The sequence below is a fragment of the Falco biarmicus genome, chromosome 15 (assembly GCF_023638135.1).
Source record: "Falco biarmicus isolate bFalBia1 chromosome 15, bFalBia1.pri, whole genome shotgun sequence".
Lineage (NCBI taxonomy): Eukaryota > Metazoa > Chordata > Aves > Falconiformes > Falconidae > Falco > Falco biarmicus.
The window spans coordinates 6,505,106-6,525,435 of NC_079302.1; the positions used below are offsets into that span (position 1 = coordinate 6,505,106).

The 20,330-nt window shown below is 38.9% G+C and overlaps 1 long non-coding RNA gene across 1 annotated transcript in view; it reads left to right on the forward strand.

Moving 5' to 3' along the window:
- The window catches only part of LOC130159254 (uncharacterized), a 95,956-nt gene that overhangs the window by 13,550 nt on the left and 62,076 nt on the right, over positions 1 to 20,330 (forward strand). The window contains exon 2 of the long non-coding RNA XR_008825679.1: positions 6,895 to 6,992. This is a non-coding gene — a long non-coding RNA (uncharacterized LOC130159254). The remainder of the gene's footprint in view (positions 1 to 6,894; positions 6,993 to 20,330) is intronic.

A 20,330-nucleotide genomic window follows, 5' to 3' on the forward strand; every position in this document is an offset into this window, starting at 1 on the left:
TGATGTGTTGTTATCAAAGCTTTTTAGTGTGGCCGTTATACACCTCTTCCCCCCCCCCCCCCCCCCCTTTTCTTTAGCAGCCAGCCATCTGCAAGAGCTGTTTATTGTATCCAAATGATTGTGATAGGGTTCAGTTAGGATATAAACAATAGCAGAGCTGGTTTCATTAGCAAAGGGCTTGCAGAATCAATGTTTGGGTCTGATTCCTCCATTTTTAAACTTGTATCAGTAGAATTCATGTTTAAGTGGTTAACTTCTGATTTACTGGACCTCAAGTGAAAACATAGAGGTCCACAGACTGACACTATTCACATTGATGGGAAACCATTTATATTGCTGCCAAATTGTTGGGGTTTTTTATTACAGTGGCAGTGAATAAAAGCCAGAATAAATCATAAATTTCACTACCTATAATATGTGAGAAACTGAAACATCTTATAGTAGCAGCCCTAAACTAATTCACAGCAGTCATTTATCTTCATTGTTTTCTACAGAGATTGGCTGAACATTTTTAATACACATAACTTTATATGGGCACCGATTATAAAATTTTCCCTTTCTTAGTGTTAAAACACTCTTCACTGATTACATAGTATTTGTCCCAGAGAGGAAAAGAGTAGAAGGGTTCCCATGTCAAATTTTTATTGCTGTAGCTTCTCAAAGAATATATATATATATATATAAATAAAATCTCATGAATCTGAACTTAGGCTGCTGGATTTCTGCAAGGAGTATATCACAGATGAAGCAGGGTTTCTCAGGGGCGGGGATTATACCTCATTACTTGGGAAAGTTAATTGGTAGTGCAAACCTCACAGAAGCATCTACATCTACAGACACAAGATACCTGAGCTGTCCACAATAGCCTCTATTTCTAGCCTTAGAAAGGAAAAAGGGGAGAGGCTTGTGCACTTAAATATTAAGAGTTTAACTAGGGTGAGTCTGTAAGCTGCTGAAGCAAATGATTCTACTTGTTACTGAATGCTGGCAGGAATCACGTTTACACCTCATCTCATGCTACACTACTGTTCTGCCATGCAGTTTTTAGATTGAATGCTACTGGGGGGAGGGTCAGTGTGCACAGCATAGAGGAGCATATGCATGGAGCATGGTATGTGGATGTTCAGGGAGGGAGTTTACCACCAAAACAGCTGCAGACTTCTCTGTGTCATCAGATTCCTGTGAATTCATGTGGAAGACAGTGGGACTGGAAGGCAGCGGCTTGCCTGTATGGAACATACACAAAGATGGGAGTCAGAGGGACTTGGACTCAAGAGCGTCTTCTGTCATATCATATAAAAGGCTGCCTGATACTTATAATAATGTACCTGATTTTCCATTTGCGTGGACCTTTCTGAAATACAGTTTACTTTTCCTTTGAATCTCCTTTAATACATATGTTGGTATTGTTACTGGAGTGAACAGGGGCCTTTTATTTCTGTACGTCTGTGGGGAAGGTCCCCTGCTCTGTTTAGCATCCAAGCTGAATGGATATTAAAGCTGGTGCTGACAATATCATGTCATCACCAGTTCTCTGGAACAGGGCTTGTGCTCATCACTATGTTGAGTGTTTCTTACAGTACTGCATTCTAGAAGGCAGAAAATTACCGGTGCAGGAAGGAGGCTGGATTCTGTGCGAAAATAAAAGCAGGATTGTGTTAAAATAAGACAATATTTGAAATGTCAGCAGAGGCTTTTCAGCATGTACTGCTGTAGCTGTTGTTGCCTCTTAGAGACAACTGGATATTATATGCCTGGAAAGTCTGTACCAGTTTTCAACGTTTCTATAATTTTTCTTACTGGCAGTGGTTAGCACATATCCATACCTAAAACTGCACTAAAAATACCCTTTCTCATTATAACTTGTCCAGTCAGAAGAATAACTGCTGATTCAGGCAGGTTTTGGGACACATGGACTGCATTGTGACTAGGTAGTTTCAAGAAATGGCAGGGAATGGCACTGTGTCATGGCACCAGCAACGCTGGCTCAGGCTGCAGCTAAGGGTTTTCATTAATTTGTCCAGCAGTTTGTACCTGTGCATAGTACAGGTAGGACATCACTAAATCAAAAAGGTTGCTTTCACAGGGACGGATTTATTGAGATGGGATGAAGGGCCAAGAGGGTTGCTTCTTGCCTCTCTCCCTACTCTGCATTGCCTGGTATGCTGACCCACATCCTGGGTCACATAAGCAAGAGCGGCTGTGCAATTCATCCATCCAGACTACAGCTGTTTCTGCTTTTATATCATCTCACAATACTGCAGAGGTTCTTGGGCTATGAACTGAAGCTCGTTTCACTGAGCTAGTGGAAGATCTGCTGCTCCCAGAAATGTATCTTTACCAGAGGTTTCTGTATTGCAACAGAAGCTGTGTGAATGCTCCCTAAGCAATTCTACCTACTGGTGTTAATCTGCCTTTGCTGGAGGGTACTGACCTAGTGGATAATGATGAGAAGGTAGAGATGAGTGAAGACTTCAGCTGAATCTGGCAAAGATGTCTATCTGTGGTTTCCAGTAGTTTGTGGACAGGTGACTGTCTTCTAGCCCTACCGGTAGAGCTACTCTGCAACCTATTTCTGTGAAATTCAAGAACTCCTCTGCAGTATTTCCTGTAGCCTGTCAGATTTGGCTGAAACATTTGAGGCAGTGCTCACACAGTGTGTCTGAGGAGATGGTGGCAATGGCATTGTGTTGGAGCATAAAAATTCCTTCTAGGGTTTTGGGTGTTTACAAGGTTTGAGATGCTCCCCTGTGTAAGCAGCGGTAGCCTGTATTAGTTCACACCAACAAAAAATGTAGCTCGTAAACATGGAGAAGCAGGAAAAGCAGATCAGAATGAGGATACAGGTGCTGTCAGTGTTTTTTCTCCTTTGTGCCATTTAGTCCAGGCTTTCTTCTTTGCTGTTCTCTCTAGTTGCCTGTTCTTTGGGACAATAATGCAGAATTTGAGAGTTTTGGTGTTAAAATATAAGGTCAGGACTAGCCAGCATATGAAGAGAGATAATGTTGTTATGTCCCAGCAATAATAAGGGGCCTGGGAGAACTGAAGAAATGAAGAAATGCCTTGCCACATTATCTTTTCACATCTTCCCTCCTCTCAGCTTGCTCTGACTCTCACAGCCATGGTATAAAGGCTCCTATGCAGAGTTATCCATTGGTAAGTGTAGGAAACCAGCTGGGGGGAGTAAAGAGAAAGGGAATATTGTACGCTATGGTCTCAGTTATAAGGCTTCAATGATTTGTTTGCCCCAGGACCTAAAACAGCTTGTGGTCTGAGAGCTGAGGTTGAGCTGGAGTTCTGTGCTTTGGGGGACACACAGATCAATAAGTGCGTGTTGGTAACAAAGGAAGACCTGACCCTTGGCTGTCACTTCCATCTGGCAGCTGGAGGCCAGGGAAGGATTTCTTGCAGTGGGGGAAGGGACTGGTTGGTTCTGTAGAACTACAACATGGCTCTTGCTGCTGGCAGGGGCCAGTGACTGAGAGTGGCCGATCCTGATTTGAATCACTGAACTGATATTTCACAGCCAGTCCAAGTCAGGTTGTCTTTCTTTTTTCCCTTATTGCTTTTGTGTGTTGATCATGAGCACTGTACTTGCTCTGGTGTAAGCACCAGCAGCTTTGAAGAACTCTAGAGGAGGAAATGCACACAGGGTCACGTAAGCATGCACACACACACAGAAGGAAATCAGGAGTCAGCAAAGCAAGGAGGAGTCAGCAACAGAAAGTGATAGAAGTGTAGGAAGGAGTATCATCTTGAGGAAATCTTATTAGAGGTCCCCTATTCATCGCATACATGTTTTAGTGATCAACCCAGTGAAAGGTTTAGTAATCTTACAGCAAAGAAGCAGAAAAGGAGGAAATTCTAGACAGCGTATTTTTTTCTTGACCAACCAAGCAGTGTTTGGATGAAGCAGACCTTTATTGTTCTGAAAATAAAATAGTGCTCAAAGCCATATTTGGTTTAGTACTTTTCATTGCATCATTAAAAAACCTAGCATCTGCCCTGAAGAGCTTACAGTAGACAAGGCAGAAGAATAAGGAAGCATGTGAAATGATGAGTATTATAATTTTTCAAACAGATGGAATAAGATCAGTAATTTGTGAGACTGTCCACAGCAGGTATTTTTTGGGGAGTGAGTGTTGTTTGAAGGGGTTACTTCCATCAAGGTCAGAGAGTATGTTGTTCCAGGGCACTGTATTTGTCAAGTGCCTAGACTGCCAGGGGTACACGGATCTAGTCTTTGTTGATTGTCAGTTGGCTCAAGCAGACTAACCCTAAGGGATCTGTTCTCCTCCTGTCCTCTGGATGTTATTGATCCTGCTTGTACTGCTACTTGTGCATGTTCTTTCAAGGTGTTGTTAGGCTCTCTGAGTAATGTATTTCTGGCTTAATAGTAATATTTTGGCGCTTAAAACATTTTATTAGCTAGCCAGCTTTCAAAGAATGGGAATGAAATAACATTTCTGGAATGTTACACTAGGAGTTAGGACACGTAGTTAAGCTATTCTGGGTATGTGGTCCCAAAGGAAAAGATTCATGTTCATGCTGGAATGAGAAGCACTTGGAATCCAGGTACGGAGCCAGGGAAGGGACTGTCTTGCACTGTACATTGACCACACGGCCTGACAGACCACATACAGTGCTTTATTTGCTAGTTAAATCACCACAGCTATAGGAGGGTCTGACAGGGATGGGCTGTATGGAGGATTCACCTCCATGTGCCATCTCAGTGTGGAAGTGATCAGCCATGCCTTCTTGGGTCTCATCAGTTACTACTTGTGTCGGACCTGATGTTTCTGCCATCAGGGACTGTTACAGAGATGATTGCTCAGACTTTATCTTCTGTAAAAAAAAAAGATAATCTTGCAGTGTTCTGCACGGAGCAGTTTTAGTGAATGGGTTAAATTCGTCATTGCAAAATTTACCCAGAATGCATTAAAGCATGTTAGGTTTGTGAAAAAAGACGAATGCTGCATGGCGAGATAGTTATCCACGCAGTGGGCAGGAGGAAATTGAAGAGCTCTGAGAGTTTTGGTCTGAGCCAGTTGCCATTGTGATGCAGAAATGCAGTTGCCCTATCTAAGGTGTAATTAGCTTTTAGGTTAATTTTATAGTGCTCTTGAATTACCTTCTCTAAAATACGCAGCAATTCTCCCTTTTTTTTGGTGGTTTTGTTTCCACAAATTAGAGACTACACATTAAACAATGCTCTAACATGTAGAAACACACATGCACTCTCACATTATTTTTTTGGGTTTTTTTTTTTGTTTTTTTCTTTTAACCAAAGAAACACTGGAACACAGACATAAACCTAAATGCAGGACAAATGTTGTAGTTATTATACGTATAAGCAATAAGCATAATTTTGAATGTGGCAGTATTATCTGTTGTGCTCCAAAGCAGAGAAACTACATCTTTTCTACACTGACAGAAGCAATAGTAAAAGTTAAAACATCATTTCTCAGTCCTATAAACCAAACTGACTGATGTGCTGTCTGCTGAAATATACATTGCCTCAAAATTGATGCTGCTGTTATTTTTTATATGTCTAAACTTTTCACGATTTGTCTTCGTCAAAGACATAAGAAAGAGGTGGGGGGAAGAGATTCCAAGCATCTGCCCATAATGAAGGATTCTTTTTATTCTGTATTTCAAATCTTTCTTGATCAAACCCGTGCCATTCTATGAACTGCTTCTTGAGAAGGAGAAATAGTTTTTAGCCTTGAAGACAAGAATTAAACAGCTTGCCCTAGAGGGCTCTAAAACTAATAGCAAGGATGAACGCTCTCGTAATTATTCATTCTGGAGTTTCTGGTTTGGAAAATGTAAAGTAAAACAATCTGGATAGTCTTTCTAAACGGTTGCACAGTAATAAAAGATTTTCTTGCCATGAGGATAGGAGATCTTTATTCTAAAGGAGAGGAAGACCTGGGATAGTTTAAAACTGTCTTGCAGTAGCCTTAGTTTATCCTTTTTTGGGACCTTCTCTTCTGTGTTTTATCTGTCAAAGAGGAAACAAAATGTTTCTCATGTGAAATAAATTAACCTTCCTTCTCTCTTCCATTTACATACTGAAGATAAAGCCATAGCTTTCTTGTTACTTCAGGGTACACCAAGGTTGCAGCTGAAGAGGGCCTTCCTACTTTCCTGCTTCTCCCAGTTTTTCCCCTGTTCAATAAAAAAATCATTATTTGTCTGTTTAGCATCCTGTGATGCCTAAAGGGGACAGTTAAGTGCTGTTGCTTGCATGAGGGAGAGGATGAGTGGATTGGAGCGGGAAAGGCAGGGGATGCATTGCCAGCTTTCATCGGTCTAAATTTTTTCTAACAGATTGAAGAGGCAGGCCTGTGCTAATCTGGTTTGTTTTGGCTGAAGTGCGTTTGGTGCCAGTTAAAGCGAACAGCTGAGAGCTGCTCTGAAAGGGGTGGTAACCTCTGCAGCTGAATTGGTGATGAACATCTGGGGATAAACCTTTTCTGCTAACACAGCTATTTGCAAATTGGGTGTTTGTCCACACCCTTAATTTCTTCTTTCTGCAGAGCTGAACCAAGAAGCCAGTAAAATAAATGGCTGCGCGCAAAACCCTTCCATACCATTTGGTGCTGAAAGCTCTGCCTGTTAATTTCTTGTTACCTCTTATCCTTTCCTGTTTGGCCGGTATTTTAGTTTATCGGAATTAAGAGCACAAGGAAGTTTCACTATGACACATCTCAGGAAAATATATTTGAACATACCGCCAGTTAAAGGACTGACAGAGATCTTACTTCACAGTGTCAAGAAAATTTTGAGAATATATTGCTCTTTATTTTCTTTTTTCCCCACTAGCTGAATGACTGATTACTTCAGGAATTAATAGCCCCACCTTCCTTCTCTTCCCATCTCTTGTTCTAGGCCGCTGAGGATCTGCAGTAAGATAAAGCAGAGAAAAGCTGGTGGCAGAAGCTGTGTTTTGTGGTTCTGCTGATCTGGTGTCCTTAATTCTTAATCAGGTATTGTTTAACAACCCATGGCATTATTTTAACAGAAAAGATTAATTCAAATTATAGCAAAGCACGAACTCTTCTTTTCTCCAGCCCTACCACCGAAAGTTTTGGAGGAAACCGAGGTATGAATGAATGCTAGGTCTCTCCACAGTGCTGAGCTGTTCAGCCAGAAGCTAACTGAAGCTACCATTTGCCTCTGCTCTGGAGTGGCAGTTGTTGGACAGCTGTCTGGGTATCCCAGTCAGCTCTGTGACACTTCCATGCATAAAAAACCTGTTCCATTTTTAAAGATTGGGAGCAGTGTCCTTAAACAGCCATAAATGAAGCATATACCTTTATGTGGCATGGCCTGTGGGTGTATAGCATGTACTACTTAAACTTTGAATTCTTGATCCTGTTAGAAGGCAAACCAGTAGCCAATCTGTTATGAAAATTGTTATTATGAAAACTGTCATTGAGAGAGTTCAGTACACACAACATAAAACATGGTTAAGGGAGGTAAAAAAATTGACAGAAGGATTTTCATAGGTCTTCATCTTCCTCATCCTCTTTGTTTTCACTGTTTTGTTCTTGGTTTTCTTTCTCAGAAAATACTGTAAAATGTCAACAGCACAGAGCCTGGAACTGAAAACTTAGATAACTGATTATCTAGTACAGCAGAAAGTGAGGTATTAAAATTTATGGAAGCAAGTATCTTTTACCAAAGCAGAATCTTTTATGCAGATCATAGCAGCTGAAGTTGGTTATTTAGCCTTTCAGAGAGCTGGTTTGTATTTTATGATGGGAGATTAGAAGCGTTACTGAAATGTGATAAAAATCAGATGCATGTTCTGAAATTAGCATCCCTATTTCATCTGACTGCTTTGTTTTTTATAGGGTTCAGTACCTACAGCAGTGTAGTGCACACTAGAGGACCTTCAAAATGAAAGCATCCTAGATTTGGTATTTGTATCATGACCAAGGGAAAAAATATTTCAGTACAAGTATATAATGAGCAAGATTCTCCACGGATGTAAATTATCACAGTTCCATTGCTTTTAGTAGATCATGGTATATAAATACAACTTGCGGATCTTCTTCTTAATGATATTCCTTACAATATTTGATGCCACCAATATTTATGTCTATCTTGCATCCATGATAAACTAAACTTACAAATGTCTGCATTAAAAAAACCCATCCAACCAGAAAAATGTTATTTGAGCGGTTTGTGAGAGGTGAAATAGCCAATCCAGGTACCGTATTTGAGCTTCATGCTTTGTTCATGCAGTGAATATGACAAAGTCTTAGCTGGGATCATGTATTGGTTTTAAAACTGAGAAGTTTGAGAAATTGATGTGATCTCAGCTTCCTGCTGTGTTCACTCACACCTGTGAGAGGATATTGAGTGTCAATGTGCTTGGATAGATTAGCGTTGGTTTTGGCAGATGGTACAGACTGGTAAAAATCTAGTATTGTTTCTTACATATCAGTAAGAAACAAGAAGTTGGGTTAACATTTTTTTAATACAGTGTGCTTTGGCTTTCATTGTATAAAAATGTTATGACAAAGTACTGTAGTTACTCTCAAATACACTACCTTCTGTAATGTCATTCTCATCTACCCCATCTCTCAAATTCTGGATTAAAAAGTAAGGAACGAAATAAGTGAAATATGTAAACTGAGCTGTAAATGCTACAGACAGCTCAGATAACTGTTTGAATATTGGTGCCTCCTAGTAGATCTGATGAAGTGCAACTGACTGTAACAAGAGGCTTTGGGTTCGTTCTAAGTACTGCTGAAAAGACCATGAGATTGGAATACAGGAAGCTTTAGGGCATGTCAGAAAGAGAAAGTAAAATCTTACATGAGGACTATGGAGGTTAAAAAAACCCCAAAACAATTTAATTTTGTCTGTGGTTACAGGCTTTGCTACAGTAATCCTTGCATATAAATGCATGCATTCACAGCAGTTTTTTAACGTAATAAGTAGTGCACATACTTTTTCTGTTCTACATTGTGCTTGTTCCTCCTCCTTTCAGCAGTACTGAAAACTGTTCTTGCAGATGGTGGTAATACCCATGTATGAAGACTGTAGTAAGAAGGCTTTCAGTAATAAACACATGCTTATCCAGTAGTGTACTTCAGAGTTCAAAAAGAGCAATTTATTTTTGGAGTTTTTAGTATTGCTTCATCATTAATTTCTTCTCTGTAACAGCAAGAATTCATCTGTACTTCTTGCTCCACATGTAGTGTGAGTGAGAGGAATGGTAAAATAAGCTCCATTAAGAAAAGTCATGTCACTGAGGAAGATCTGCTGTGTAAAATACTCTGCAGCCTGTTTGTGATGTTCAAATAACGAGTGAACTTCAGTATGTGCATGCCTCCATCAAAAAGCTGAAACTCTGATTGCTGGTTTCCAGTTTATTGTAGGTTTATATTGTCAGATGAGTTTAATGTTGAGGTATCCCTTCTATAAATGTTTTGTACAAATTGCTGAAAGCACGCTGTCAGATTTGCTGGAAAGGTAGCAATTTCAACAGTGAAATTTATGAATGAACTTCCTGTACATTAAAATCGCCAGCAACTTCATGTTTTGTTCTGATTTTTCAGGTGACTTATGCATGACTTATGTTCACACTTAACGATGTAGACAAGGAGATTAATTCCTTCAGAGGCTTTCATGTAGAATGTGTTTGTTCTGTAATCATCAGGTTTTTTCCCAAACAGTCTGAGAGATGAGTGCTATCCCTATTTTACAGGTAATAAACTGTAGCAAAGGAAAATGGATGACAGTTTATACTAATGCTGGTTGCCTAAATTGAGACACCTAGAACCTAAGCTACCTTTTTCCAACCACCATGTGGTACCACACACTCTATGATCAGGGAACAGCTTCCATTGCAGCTGGTCAGTATTCAGAAACGTTGTACCCAAGGATCTCCAGTCAGAAGCTCTGAAATTGTGGAACAGGTTTGATTCAAAAGATTTACCAGCTTTGAGAAAGTAAAGCAGAGATGGGGATGAAATCCCATTCCACCACGCAATATTCAGATGGCCTAATATGAGACTGTCGTCTTTTTGCTTGCCATTCTCTTCCTGCTGCATACAACTTTGCTTCAAATGTGCTTGTGAGCTTGAGCAATAACATGGGAACCTTTTTCCTTAAGCAAACCAAGCCCAGCATGTATCCATCCTGAGCAGTAGGGAGTGTGGATAAGATTATTGTGGCATTACATAATCTAGGGCCATATGATGCTACACAATGTATAGATGTTTACCCAAATACTAGTTCTGCTGACACCTTGCATGGCACCTCTCAAGTTCTCTCCTTCCCCCTCCCACCCCCCTGCAAAGTCTTAGCCTGCCAAATGTGTTTTAGTTCTCTTCCCTAATTACCTGCTGTTCTCTTCCACCTAGACAGACTACAGGCATGGATGTTTAAAGCCTGGCAAGGATGTTATCAGCTGAAAGCAGAGTTGCTGGGCTAGGCTTTACCTTGGTGGGGCTGCAAGGCCAGGAGGATTTCTGTACCATAGCCATAGCTTACCGAGTTGCTGCCACGCAATACCCAAGCATGTTTTTGTGAGAGGGGCTTTGTTAGGCTTCATGTGTAATGATTTGTTTATTTAAAGTGTAAAGCAAATAATCAGGCTGAGTACCATTCCTAAATGGAATCAAAGTAACCTTGTATAACCTCTTCCTACTTTTTTGTGATAAAACTTCTGTAATAAGACAGGCTTGCTCTGTGAGATCATATCTTGTTCTAGCAGCTGGCCCTGGTCAAGAACATTTAACTGCTTAAACAAAGGTGCTCTTAGCTTTGAGTACAGAAGACAAGTTTGATTTTTGTTTCAGGATGTGAAAAATCCAGTCTTCAGGGCCAAGTCTATGTGGTTATATGTTGTTGTACATATTTTCATAGAAACACGCCACTATGTGCATATGTGTATAAAGTAAGTTTAATTTAAGCTTCAACTATACTTATAACCCTCTACTTTCTTCAATGAATAAGAATAACCAGGCATCCTATCATTTTATTATTTAACAGCAAGTTCTCTACCCATTCGGAGGTTTTACTGTAGGTTGTCACTGTGGAAAAAATACAGTGTATCTGTGGCCGCTGTATGGCATTGATGGAAGAGCTATATTGAAGCCTTACTTGGTGACAGAGAGAATTTGTCTATACAAATATCTTTTTCAAATTATTGCTGACAGATGTAACAATAGAAAATAATGATACTTTAATGGAAGTTAATGTTTCAAATGTATTAAGTCCATTGTGGCAGTAGTGACTTTCTGCAGTTGTCCACAGAGCATCCTAAAGGCATATTTAAGATGCATTAAGCAGGAACTATTTAGTGTTTATTTTAAGATACTTTTGAAAGGTAGAGCACAATAGAAGAGAACCTTGTCCATGATCTGTGGTTTTGTTTGCAGTACATTCAACAGATAGTTTGTGTTTCCCCTTTCTGGAACAAATGGCCTTTACTTGTGCACTTGTAAAGTGTGCAAGTACAGTTGAGCATCTGTAGTCCTTATGTTTTAATTTGTGGACATTTCTGCACGTGTGTATAAGCTGGGAGCTCAGAGATTCGTATGACCAGTTTTGAAGACATATATGTGGTTTTGATGGTATGAATACCTGAACCTTTTAAAGGTAACAGAGAGAAGAAGGGTGATTTGAAGTTGTTGATATATGTTATTGGAAGGGTAAAAATGTTGAAGGCTGTTAACAGCTTTACTTTCTTTCCCCCATGTGAATTATGTATGTTGTAATAAAAGACCAAGTGTATGTTGGGATGAATGAGTAATTGAATGAACTGTCATATCTCTCTCCCACTCACCAGCTTGTGGAATCCACAGTTAGGGACTGTTGGCAGCAGTCTCAGCTGCAGGGCAGTAGATGTGAAGTTCACAGCTAATCTCGCACACTCACAGTTAAAAATATGTGCTTATTGCTTCAAAGGTATCACTCTGAACTCTCACACTGGCATTCCAGTAGACCTTGTAAAAAGTTACTGTTCGTGAATGTACAAACACAGAAGGGAAAAAGCTCAGTAAATAAAATGGCACTTCAGTCTTGCAAGTAATTCTGGAGTTATTCAGTGTTTGGTTTATGCAGTTGATATTTTCCGACGTATTCTTCTCAAGTGTATCTTCCCTCATAGATCATACCAAAAAACCTGAAGCTCTTCAGTTCAAAAGTTAAAATAGCTTGATGCAGTAAGGAAGCAAAGTTTTGAGGTTGAGAATGACAGTCTAGATGGAAGAAGTAATATCTTCTAGAAGTAACCTTCCCTGGGTGTGATGTATTTTAAAATGTGTTTGGTAATGAATGCTATAGTTAAATTTAGGCTTGCACAGTAAGCCTGTTTTATAAAGCAATTTCTTTTCAGCAATTTTTTTTTCTCATCTTAGAAGATGATTTTGTAGGATTTTAAATTTTGAGAAAGACTGAAAAATCTTTCTTTTCCTCTCTTCTGTCCACACTTCTTATCTATGTTTAGACCATATAATAATTTCCGAGTGTTTTAATATTAATCAGGGTGACAAGCCAAACCACATTGCTGATCTTTTTGGACATTTTGTTCCTCAAAACTTCACCCCCTTTTACTTTTGTGGCCTCCCTCCTTGTCCCTGCTTTCATTGCTCTTTCCCCAGGGAGGCCTCTCTTGGTCTTGGATACATCTTCTTCTAAACTGGGAACAGTTTTTACCCTTCTGCAAAAGGAAAACTGTAGAGAGCTTAGAAATTCCTTAGCTATGTAAAAATGCAAGCCAAGGTCTAGAATGCCTTCAGTGATGTAATTGAAGTCATTTGAATCTCTGAAGTTTCTTGACAAGGACAGGGAAATGGGGATTTGGCATGCCAATAATAAAATGTTTTAGGAAATCTCTGCTTCCCCATATGTTTTTTCCCCCCACCCTTACTTTTAGAGGCACATCCAATTTGTTAAGAAATACTAAAGAGCAAAAAGAAACTTATTCTGTATGATTCAACATCATATTTTAAATTCATAATTCCTGAAAGGAGAAATTGCACTTGTTTAGTGTTCATGGAATCACCACTAATAAGAAGGAAATAAGTAGCTTTTGTATGTCTCAAGTGAGCACATAGTTCATGTGTTTAGGGTAATGTTTTCAGTGTACATGTGTATATACATTGAAAAAACAAACCAAAATTTATCCCGCTAACATTAACAATATTTCATGAACAGAACGCTGATGAATTTAACACTAATGTTTTCTAATTTCCTGCTCTTCTGAGAATCACTTTTAAACAGGATATTGATTCTGTTTACAAAAAAAGAGCCAGTTTATTAATGTAAAATGGGAGTTGTGCCCAGATGAAAATATGTACTCCCTATCTGCCTTATATTGGAGCTAAATGCTGAGGTTTGCCCACCATCCACAAATAGCATCTGACTTTACAGTAAAGGACTTTTGGGACTTCTCTTTTCTTTTTAATTTTTCTTTCTGTATATCCTTGGTAAATTTCCTGTAGAGATTGCTTGACTGGTATCTGCTGAGGGTCTGGTCCAGTGCAAGTTAAAATATCTAGGTTTTCATTAGAAGGTCCAAGGGTCTAATCCTGACCTGTGGAAATTAGCCTATGTTTTATCACTGCTCTCAGTCCATATAGAGTTATGCCCTTTCCAAAGAGAGATTTGTTGACACCATTCATGCAATATGTATTATTTATTTACAAATATACTTGCTCCATGACTAATTTCTTAGCCACTTTATTTGGCATTTACTTAACTGTGGAGCTGGAAATCTGAGTATGTCTCATGTGTGGATGAATGGTTAGCCTGTGTGATGTTGTTTATTTTTCAGAGGAACCTTAGCATCTCTGAAAGACACTTAAGCGTAGAGTGGTGCACATGTATAGAACAAAAATTTGTCTCCATTTCCCCCTGGTATGTGAGCTTTTAAAAAGCCTTATGTTTTTATTGTCTCTTTCTTGACTTGATCAGTTGAGCACAGTTTTGGAGGTTAGTGTGATAATTTGGATGGAAGGGGAAACTGATGGTGCAGTAAGGTGCTTCATTGATACAATCTGGTTTAGGGGATTTCAGTGAAGAGGACTTAAATATCTTTGCAGATTGAGACCAAAAGGAGTTAATAGGTCACACTGTATGTTTTGCTGGAGCAGAGAATTTGTGTAACTAATCTTACCACCGTAACCTACTTACTTGTTTTCTTTCTATAAGCTGGCTGATTCACTTGAATTCATTTGAACTTTCAAGTATGAACTGATTCATTTGAATGATTGGAATGTACCGATTCATTCAGAAATGCACATATGACCAGAGGAAAAGTAAATAGTAAATTGCAACAAACTTACATTGCAAAGAGGGGAGAGCAAATTCCATCTGCTGTGATGTGTCTGAGTTCAGCTGTATCGGCTGGAGTTTAATTTGGGGAAAAAATAATTTTCTTGTAAATATAATGAAACAATGCAATAGAGCATCTGATATTTTTCTGGTAAATGACTGGTCGTGTACGAAAACCTCTCAGTCTTCCACCCTCACAAATAATTTAAATTCCACCCAATACTTCCAGTATTTTTAAAAGGGGCTGTTGACTAGAGATGAGTAAGCAACCCTTCTCTTGAGATAAAGTAGACTCTTTGGCTTGCAGCCCCTAATTCATTTGTCTTGCTGTCGGTCACAGTGGAAGTATCTTTATATTTTTTGAATCAAATGTTGTTCATAACTATGAACTAAAAAAGTCAATCATGTGATACCCACTAACTGCTTGTTTGCTTGTTAATGTCATTGTGTACTCTGAGAACATTCAATTCTCAGTATCCTTAAATTTCTGTGGTTATTTTAACAATTGTTGTTTATGGACTTTGAAATACTAAGTAAATTAATCAGTGCATTACTCCATGCCTCATGTTTAGGCTAGTTTCTACTTCCCTTCAAATCACTAAAAGCTCTCATATCTAATACTTTTCACTCTGCGGGCTGACAACAAAACCATAGATGCATTGAGTAATTCCAAGTCTCGATTTTGAGAAACATTTGATTTCCCCTTATTACCTTAATAAGAAAATGCACTCAGCCATCCTCTTTTCTTGTAGTAAAGCCTCATCTTCAATGTCTTCTTTTTTTGTGCTTTACCCTGTTAGTTTCTAAGCCCTGTGTTTGTGACATTGTTTCACAGTTCTCTTGGAGTCGTAATGATTTGTATCAGCTGCTACTTGTCTTCTGTCTCCTTGTCTCTTGGTCCCCAGCCTCAAACCCCATTTTTAAATCTTATACAAATTTACTGTGCCTCTTTCTGCTTTGTATTGATCCTGAAGACCTCCCTCTAGTGTGATCATTGTAATAAATGGCACTGTGCAAAGGCTAGGTAGAGTCTAATGAGCAAAACTGGCATATGTCCCATCTGTGGGCTTGATCTTATTTTCATTCAAGTTGGTGAAAAATCTCACATTGATTTTAGTACAGCAAGGTCAATATTAAATTTCCATGTATCTGTATTTATAACTCTGCATTCCTGATGGTGAATTTTCCTTCTTCTGGGACAGGAGTTACGTCTTTGTTTGTCTTAGCACAGCATCTTGGCAACTGAGCCAAACCTGTGTTTGGGATCTCATCTCTATTGTAATAGAATCACAGGATCATTTAGAATGGAAAAGACCTTTAAGATCATCAAGTCCACCTGTAAACCTAACACTGCCGTGTCAACCACTAAACCATGTCCCTTAGCACCACATCTACCAATGCCAAAGTCTAGAAAAAGAAAAAGAAGGCAAAAAGATTTGGGTGTTACTGGTCACCTTGCTGCCACATTGGACCCAGTGAATTTGCCCACTCTGCACTCAGTTTTAGGAATTCTTAAGTGAGAGAATTTTTCCTTTTTGCTTGGCTATATTATATACATATGAGCACTATGTCTGATCTCTGACTGTATACATATTATCACGATCCATTTGTCAGTTTGTAGTGACAATGCAGTACCATAAGGCTTCTACTTGGTTTTGGTTTTATTTTTATTACATGATTTAGTGTTATTTACTAATCAGTCTGGGAAGGTTCCTTGAATTTAACTTACACTGCTGTTAACAGCATGTAACATCCTGCTTTGTAGCTAAGCAGTGGATATATAATACCACATGAAATAAAGAAGGACATAATTCTTCTAAAAATATAACATAGAATTCTGCAGAAAATGAACTTCTGGGTTCTAGGGGCCTGTCTTGCAACAATCTCTCAAATCAAAGCTTCCTTCTGTAAAACTTGAAGAACTGAGTCTGTGGACTAAATCTACACACTTAATGTAGATCTTGTATTGGCCAGCATTGCAATCCCTGAATCTGAGGGTTTACGTGATACACAGCAAGTTAGGTGCTGAGGTATCTAACCAGGTTAGAGTGAAGGATCAGTAACGAAGCAGGAAAGCTCAACAAAAATATATGGCCAATGAAGAGATGCTGTCTGCTTCTTTCAAATGTCACAGCCTTTTTCCAGAATATGGAGTGTGGGCGGTGTAGCTGTAATGCCCTCATCTACTCGATGGATTTGAATCTACCTCCTGCATCATCCCAAAGTATATCCCAAATGATGAACAGGATACTTAGAAGTGAAGGAAGGCTTTCTCAGTGCCTCCCATTGAAACTGTTCTGCTTTGCAAAGAGCAGGTAAATGTTCAGAAAGCCAGTGAGAGAGGGCACATGTCAGGGCACTTGTCTGGGAGGGTGGGAATGAGGTTCCTGTCCTGCTTCAGCAGTGTCGCTTTGTGGATCGGCACAACATCTGGAAAACAAACGGTGGTGCATGTTGTCCCAGGGAAGTCCCGAACAATATGGCGACTAAGTACAAATGGGTTTGAGCAAAAGTAAGGTGCAGGACTGAGCAGCGGCAGATGTAATTAATCAATTTCTTGGCTGATGCTGCTGCTCAGCGGTCTCCTTGATGACTCAGTTACATGGTGAAATCAGCTTTCTGAATCCAAATTAAAAAAGTGGCTTTTATGAAAAGGGAAGGTTCTTTCTTGGTAATCTGTTCACAAAGTAGAACATTAACCCGCTGCATATCATACTCCCATAATATAAATGTCATCTTCCTTAATGTTCAAAGCACAGGTTTTACACAGTGAAAATTGGGAGGTCTTGCAGAATAGAAATGAGAACATTTTAGAGCATTAATTGACTTACAGGGTGAGAACCTCACCCCAAGCATGTGGGTTTGGCTTTTTGTTCTTGGCTGGTTGTAATTCTTTTCATGTCAGTTGAAGATGACCTATTTTTCTAGTGGTAAGATTTGAATCTCTGAAAAATCTACTGTTCTTGTCAAATGAACAAGGCCTTCCTCCTGTTTTAAAAACATAATTATTTTCTTGTGTATAACCTGTGGTCAGCTGCTTTAATTAAAAAACCAAAACTGTGATTTAGTGTTTTTGTAGATCATATGCAAGTAATACACAGGCAAAAGTAATCCAAGCCTCTGCAAATCCCGTATCTCAGCCTACCTCTGTTTTGTAAAGTGATATGAAGGCTTATTTTCAAGAAGGAATGTTTTTAAACATATGGCAGTTACAGATGTTAAGAATATGACTGCCTGAAAGCTGCATTACTGAGCACATGCTCAAAATGCTACCTTGGTGGACATTCTGGAGCTATCCAGTGCTCATAAAAGCAGGCATTTTTGTGTTTTTAAAGGGATTATTGGCACAATTCTGAGCAAAGACTTTGCCTAAACACTGAAAACTTGGCAGTGAAGACACAAAAGACAGGTTCTCAAAGGCAGCTATGTAAATTTGGTACTTGATTTCCATTGATGCAAATTTTGAAAGAATTGCATGAGGAGATACCCTGTTTTCTTTGACTTGGAAGGAGCCCTGTTGCAACAGGTCGTTCCACAGGTTGTCTTAAAAACAAGTGGAACTATGGCCTCAGGAAATCTGAGGGTTTTAATGGTGCTGAGATGTACCACGTTAGTTTGCAAATCATAAAATAATTTAGATTGGAAGGGCCTGCCAAGCTTTAGTTTAACAGATTAAAATAAAAATAAGTTTTCAAAATTATTAGGTATATTTATAAACTATTTGTCATTGTGATAATTATATGAGCGTTACTTAAATTTGATATAAGAACAAAGAGTACCTTTTCTGGAACAAGGGCCCATGTTCGCAGCAGCCTATCGTTAATTAGTCTAAAAGACACCAATGGCTATTGCTGAGGAATATAAAGATCTATAAAGAGTATAAAGATTCTGTGAGCAACTTTGGGACATGCTGGACTGTCAGCTACTTACTGCATTTATACCACAAGTAAAGAACTACTGTCATCAGTAAGAGGAGCTGTTAGAAAATCAAAATGTCTCTGTACTTGGTGTTATTGGTTGTTATCTTCTAAAGATAATAATATAAATTATATCTAAGTTGGAAATATTTTTCTCTCCAGTACATTTCATTTAATTTCTGCTATGATGGCAGTTTTGTGGGACTGTATTTCAACTTTATCCTTATGCTTTTTTCCCCTGAGCCTTTATCTTCATTGACACATTTTTCAGTTTTAAATATTTGCATTTTCTTTCAGTTGAAATTAATCCTGGCTGTGCCGGGTTTCTTTTGCTGACTGCACTTTTTGCTTACACACACAGCATTATACCTCTCTCACCATACCTAGCTGCAGCAAAACGTTTTGGTGCCTCTTCCACCAGGTTCACTTCTGAATCGAATGTCTAACCCTTTGCTGTGTGGTGCTGGGGACACGTTTCTGCTGTGTCACCCGTGGCGTGGCCAGCCTGTATTGTGTGTGCTTCCTGACAGGCTCTTCCTTGTTTTCCTGGTGGTTTTTAATTATGACTGTGCAGAAGAGCTGCTGGCCTCACTGCTGCTGTGTGTTTATTTGTTCCTGTATGTGTTGAGAATATGATTCATTTTTTTTTTCATTTATGATGTAATTCCAGTCCATTTATGGTGGCATGCCTTTGTACTTGTTGCATTTTTTTTCAGCACTTTGGATATTTCAATTTTTTTAAATTTATGTTTTTATTTTAACTTCTGTAGCTCCTGTTAAAGAAACTTAAAAGTATGTTTTTAAATAAAAGCCCCTCCTCTGTGACTCAGAGCATAAGTTTCACAGCTTGCCTGTATGCTGGCCACTGTATAGTGGACATTGGAATCCTTTCTGTTTTTAAATGGATTTGCACAGTGCATGAAAACTGAATGCAGCCGATTGCAGAACAGTTTTTGCACTCTTTTTTAGTAGTTATGTATCATTATAGTGCTACTTAAATGCAAGCTGACTAAACATTTTATTAGTATTTTACTACTTAATTAACAACTATCGCTGAAAACAGTCCCCATACTGAGACTTACTCCACTTAAGCATCCCTCCTGATGAAATGTAACTCCACATTTGAAGGAATATATGACATTCTGTGGAATGTTTTTTCTTGGTTGTTTCCTGAAAGTGAGCCACTTATTTAGTGCTGAGTATCTGAAATTATTTAAACCAGTATCTGCTTATGCTTTCTGTATAAAAAATGCAGTCTATATAAATAAAATTCTCAACAATAATTCACATTCTTATATGGGTGAAGAGCCTTTATACAACGAACCACCAAGTTGTAAAGTGTTCAGATTTTTCTGCTGCTAAATCAACAACTGTATTAGTCTTGTGGTGCCACTGCATGTGCCCCTTTCATTTGGTCTGTTACTCTTCTGATTTGTTCAATATGTTTGCAAGCAGCGTAAACTGGTATAACCTGCAGATGTTAGCATTTCCCAGGAATGTACACACAGAAGACCAAAAGGGTGTTTGGGTATGGGAGTGCAAGAATGGGCAAATAATTTTCTATTTGTAACTGGATTTTTATTTTTTTTAAAAAAGTGAAATAGTGCTCTAGAGAGTTCTGGAGCTCTGCAGGATTTCTGGGAATTAGTGCTGGGATAATGATGGAAGATTACTTAGAACTTTCTGCATACAGGAAAGATGTGTCATGATTTCCTTCCATATACTGCAAGCTGACAATCTTCTACATTCCTCTTTCTTCATGAATGTCAGATGGAGGAATTTAGCAGCATACATGGGGAATTTGCGTTCAGAACTGAAGTTCTGTAGGACTTTATTCTGTTCTTATGCTTGTGTAAGTCAAGTGTAAACCATGACAGAATCACTCACAGTGAGCAACACTGGTTTCGCATCAAAGTTATTCTTCAGTCATACTTCTGTATTTCCAGGCCGTAAGATCATGGTGAATGGGGATGCAGTGTTTGAAGAGATAACCTCCTCCTTGCTGCTGTGTTCCTCTGTGGGAGGTTGCCATCTTTCAAGTATCCTAGATCAACCGTTTGAGCTCGTAGCTCAAATTTATCTTCTTTGTTGCAGAGACAGCTGTCTAAT